A 6230-nucleotide genomic window follows, 5' to 3' on the forward strand; every position below is an offset into this window, starting at 1 on the left:
TAGAGGGCCAAGGAGTAGTACAAAATCCTACGCACCTACGCATGCTAACCAAGGGCAAGAGTGATCACTCGAATCGCAAGATCACTTGACTAGAAGCTAAGCTAGACCCATGGAGGCGATCAGCGCGAGCATCAGCCGGCTGTGCCAGATGGTCCACGACGCCGGCCTGCGGCCCGGCAACGAGGAACGTCTCCAGGTAGTATTGCTTGAGGCCGCCAGGGCGAGGGGCTGCTTGGACGATAGCTTCGTCTCCTTGTTCGACAAGGTCCTCGTCGGTTTCCTCGACAAGTTCACCGTCGTCAAGAAGCTCGCAGACAACTTTGACGTAAGCCTCCAGCCGACGCGCCCAGGCTCTGCGATGCCCGCCACCCTCAATGGCCACTATGGTGACAACCTCTTTGACGCACTGGTGGCCCTGCGACTGCCCGCCGTCGTGCCGGAGAATGTCCACCTCGAGGTCGCGCTCGCCACGCAGCGCCTGGCGCAGCAAGACACCATCGACATAATCACCCACGTCTACGCACAAATCGTCCACAAGGACTACTACATGAAAGAGGAGGACGATAGGATGCTAGCCTTCTTGGACCGCAGGGCAACCTTGGACGGCACTGTTCAGAAGCACGTTGAGCTCGCCGCCAACACCGTTGCTCCTCACACGTCGGTTGGTGACCCGGCGCACTAGGGCGTGAGGATGTCGTTGATGGATCCATATGTATTTTAATCTTTCCGTGAAATCCATGTAGTAGTATATGATACTACAGTAATTATCTTACCTTTCGCATCAACTTCATAATTTTCGTACGTACTCCATGCATGAACGGCGCCAGAACCAAACTTCTCATTACTCTAGGCAAAATCGTTATTTTCTATCGATCGCGCCATGGAGAAGATCCAAATTTTACAAGTTACGAGTTCAAAAGGAAAAGCCTGCCGTGTTCGCGTCGCACCGCCACACGGTTGGTCCGGAACGCCGCTCAATTAGGAATGCGTGCGGTGTTGCATTTTCACTTACAAGTGGGACCGCAGTTGAGCAAACCGACTATCGGCAAACCCCCACCCCGCCCACCGCGCGATGGCTGAGAAAACAGGAGGGAGAGGAGATGGCTGTAGCACAGACTGCAAGAAAATTGGTGTCGGATGGGACTCGTGTGGGTGGCGTGTGCCGTACTGCTAGACGTGAATGCTAGTTATGGCCCATGCCACCCTACTATATTTAGCCTATATCGAGGTATGTAGAACAAATTTCCTGCAGTCCGTGCTCAGCCCTCCTTTATCTCTCTTCTTAGCCAGCCAGCGGACACGCAGATCCCATCATCTGTTTGCTCACATGCGGTCCCACATGTCAGTGAAAACGCAAGCGGACCCACTGAACCTGCACATCTTTCACCTTGACGTGCTAGTGATGAAAAACAAATCCAAGAAAGATCTTCGATGGCCGCTTTTGGAGTTACTCAAGAGTAGTAAGATTCTATTTACAGTTTAACCCAAGATGCACATCTCGTGGCTTCAACTACCACTCTATTTTCTTTCATGACACGACCTGGATGCTGGATGTCCCGACCAAATCTTCGGTTGTGCTCTCGGATTAGACTAGTTGTGCTAACATAAAAATTTCATTGTGTACTCCCTCCGTTCCAAAATACTTGACTTCCATTTGTCCAAAAATGGATGTACCTATATACTAAAACATGTCTAGATACATATATATTTTGACAAATAGAAGGCATGTATTGTGAAACAGAGGGAGTAGAATGGATGCAAGTTTTTGTATTGGGAAGAAGAGTACATCCATATATTGATAGAGCGCAATTTAGTAGATGTTCTATCACTTTTAGCTAGCACACAGGCTATAGATGAGATTAGTGCACTTGTTGATACTCCTACTAGGTATGCGTGTTGTTGCTTAGACGCAGAGAAAAACGGACTGAAGGGAGTACTAGAATAGAGGCTAGACATGAGACAAGATGCAAGGAAGCAACGTCTACTTCTTTACACTCGAAGAAGAAAGAAGCACGCAAGATCGAGCCTCCGCAGATCAACAATGAATGCATTGAGAAGGCACTAATCCAACTTACAGGAGTAGTAAAATGTATTCTTGTGGTTCCTGTTTTCTTTGGTCTTGCTTTTCTAGTCAAAATTATCGTTGGAGTTCGTGCAAAATGGAGGTCCGTTTGGGGTCGTGCGTTGCAGTTGGCCTTACAAGTGGGAACACAGTTAAGGAAACCAACTATCGGCAAACCCCCACCTCGCCCGCCGCGTGATGCTGAGTTAGAGAAACGATGAGGTTGAAGAGATTGCTATAGGACGGACTCCAAGAAATATGGTGTTAGATGGAAGTCGTGCTGGTGGCGTGTGCCGTACTCCTGGACGTGAATGCTTGTTCTGGCCCATGCCACCCTACTACTCCTACTACTTACTATATAGTACTACCTCTGTCCGGGTTTATTGGTCCCCATTGTATTTCGTGCCAAATTTTGACCATAGATTAAACTAAGAAAATGTTCACTCATGTCACCAAACATTATATTTTTCAAAACTATGTTCAAATACGAATCCTATGAGATAATTTTTCTTGACATGCATTAACATTTTGTTAGTTAAATCTTTAGTCAAAATTTGGCACAAACTATAAAAGGGACCTATAAACCAGGGCGGAGGTAGTACTACTAGTATCGAGGATTCGAGGTGCTGGTTATGTAGTACAATATGGCTACAATAAAAACACCCGCACGACATGCGAAGCATGTGAAGCTAGTACAAATAGTGTACTACTATTGTTGATTGGCCTCATCCGATAACCTATTGCAACGCACGTACAATTATGTATTCGGAAAATATTTTTTTGCCTCGTCGCACCACTCACTCACAGAAGCAACTCGAAAGCCATTCATAAATTTAGTAAGTTTATCACATGCATATCATTTTATTACATACAACAGGTCATCAACCCACATCGACAACGAGGATACATTATAAATACAAAAGTTTTCACCACACAACAAATAACAAGCAATGAAATGAACTTCAACTCAACCATTCCTCGGTGTTGGAAACACTTGCTTTGAACTACAAGATATTCTCTGGGACGGTCCATCCATTGTCGATCTGGAGATCAACGCAGGACTGATCATCCAGGTTGAAGCGGCCTACTATATCAGTACCAGGGTAGGGAACCACCCAAATGTCCGAGGTATAGACACAGTTGCTTCTCATAAATGGTAGTAACATTGTGTCAACAGCAGTTGGATCGCCTTTCACCATCATTGGATAGTTTTGTCCAAGGAAGAGCGAGTTTTCTCCAAGACTATCAATTCTGTACCAAGGAGAAGGAGTTGGTGCTAGCACACTAGTATCCATCCCGAATACCATGCAATGGGTGTTGGAATAGGTCCGGAGAGTGCGACCATGGGAGACTACACCAGCTTCCTTAGCAGTAACATCATCAGTGGGCTGTATACACACGAGAAGAGGTGATCCATCAGAATTAGTTGCCAGGTGCCAAATAGTATATGGGCGCTGCTCGTCCTCATGCTTGTGATCATCACCATCATCATCTCCCCCTTGGTTATAAAAATCTTCAAGTATAGGTGGTGGAATGTTCACAGGACCTTGGAAACACAAGAAGAAGGTTAATTAGTAAGGCTGGCCATAGTGGGGGTAACATAAGTAGTATCATGCACTTGGGACTCGCAAACATGCTTATGTGGCAGGCAATTAAGGAAGAGAGAGATGGTTATAGTAACATAGGTAGATACCATAACATAATAAATGTGAGGCTACTATGTGTCATGCATGGCAATAAATGAGACCACCTATGATATTAATCTAAGATACTATGCACTATAGAGGTAGTAACATAAACTAGTAACATATGCATGTTACTAGTCTAAGTTAGTCCCCACTATGACCAGCCTAAAGGTAAACTTGCTAACCGGCATGCATGTGGATGAAACAATTATAATTATGGTGGAAGACAAACGTACCAAAACAACGAGGATGCCATGCAAAAACAGTGCCACGAGTGGTGGCAGCAAACACAAGGCCCTCGTATTGAATTGCATCACAGTACTCATCCGTGTGCAGAAACTGATTTTTGAGCAATATCCATCCAGTCAAACCACTAAGGACGGCAACAAGCTTGTCGAAGATAGCAACAACTTCGTAGTTGTTGTAATTCCAAGAGCGGTTGGGAACTCGAGAAATTGCTATCTTCCGTAGAAGACAGTCACCATGATTGTATTTGAACGTGCGTACAATACCGGTGTGCTCAACCTCTGGGCAGTCTGCTGAGATTTTTGGAAGTGGAACCCGGTCATGAGTGTACACATTCACAAGTTCCCACTCGCAGTTGGACCCAATGTAAACAACCCAATCTCCATTTGTGCCTGCCCAAGCCTTTCCCTCAAGCGATGGCATCTTAACATCATACGTATCATTATCAAGAGGCATCAACTTGCATAGGGCGAGGCCTCCGTCGTGACAGTGCCAGTCATCAGGGTCACGGCGAAGAAGATAGGGGAGATCAAACCGCTCCTTGACTCTTGGGTTCCTTGTAATGATGTTATTAGTTGAGTCGAGAATGGGCTTGAACGAACCTGCCATGCTAGCCGAGGTGACGACGTCGCACCGATCAATGAGTTTCTCCACCATGTCATCTTTCAGATCGGGGCAAGAATAACGGGGTCGTTTTTGTCCTGTTCCCTCCATGGAGAAGACAAACGAACAATGGCAGAAGAAAGGGTGAAGGGCTGAAGGAAAATGGAGGAGGGAGAGGAAGAGCGTGCGACAGCAGTTCCAAATCGAGAGGGAAAGGCGAAGAGTCAGTGGACGGTTGCCAGTTTGCCATGATTCACGAAGGGGCGCCCCAGCCTACACGTCGGTTCGGAAATACTCCTACTACTCGCCGTCATCTCACTGATATGTTGGAACGGGACCACATGTCAACAAAACATGGTGTGTAATTTCTCATGCAAAATGCGATCTGGCCGCGTTGGCCCGAGGTGCCGCATTAGTTATCGACCTTTATTTTTTTAATGGCGTGCCATTCCGTTTTGAAGCACGACTAACTGGTATTGTACACAGAGAAAATATAAACTACTCTACCACTACTCCACCTCCAGTACTAATAGTACAAAGAAGATATATAGGCTGGAGCTTCAGTGCTTTCTTGCCAAGGGCTGCCCACTTGCTTCTCACACTACCACCCTCTCTCCAGATCTAAAAAAGACACCCCCTCTCTCCCTCCTCACCGGTGGTCACAGATCTACCGGGGAAGAAAAGGACATGCAGTGTTAACGCACTCGTCATCGGCGAGCGAGGTCACGCACTGACGACAAGGCCGTCCTCTCAGACCTAGCGCCCGCGCGAGATGGCCTCCGTCCCCAAGCTCGCTGCCGTAGTGTGTGCGGAGGACGACGACCATGAGCGAAGCCACTTCTCACCGACCCTCAGGTATGCTACCTCTTTTCGAACCATACCCTTGTTCTATTGCCCCATCTGGCACGTCGTTGCATGTGGATCTTTTTCCACTCCAGCATCTTTCTAATTTGCTATCCTCTGCTCTGCTGGCCACGCCGAAGAAAACCATAATTTGCACTATTAAAGGAAACCCTACTTCATGCAGACTAATGCATGTCTGGGTTGAATAAGGAAAGGAAGGGAGACTGTACTGTCCAAGAGAGTAGGCATCGAACCCGCAGCTAGGTTGAAAAGGGGAAATCAGTAGCTAAGAACGAGTCTCATGTCTCTTGGTTGAAGAAGGGTAGAAAGGCATGACAACGCAATAGAGAATGACCAGGTCGATCGGTTTGTTGTCCTCACATAGGAAAAAGGTGGCTAAAGAGAACAAAAATGGGACGTAATCCACATATGCTGCCTAGATATTTGTTGCTCTGGGTAACCATACCTCCCTCACCACTCTACGTCCGTGGAGGTACACCGTACTGGTGCGCCCACTGTCCGAATGGGCCTCCCATGCTCTTATTGCCACTTTTTTTGCTGTTAGTATAACGCCAGCAGTCAAGTCAAGCAATGCTACTGCTAAAGTGATGCCACAATTAACTAATGCCGCTCTCAGTCTAATGCCACCGATAAATTTAAGCAGTGCCATTTAATGTCACTGGATCATTTCAGGGTTAGCTGTTGATTATGGATGTATTAAAGATTTTTCAGCTAAGGCATTCTAATGATGTTGCATAGCCAGTATACCAACGATGAAACTTGTTACTACC

Source organism: Triticum dicoccoides, chromosome 5B, assembly GCF_002162155.2.
Source record: "Triticum dicoccoides isolate Atlit2015 ecotype Zavitan chromosome 5B, WEW_v2.0, whole genome shotgun sequence".
In the NCBI taxonomy this organism is placed as follows: Eukaryota; Viridiplantae; Streptophyta; class Magnoliopsida; order Poales; family Poaceae; genus Triticum; species Triticum dicoccoides.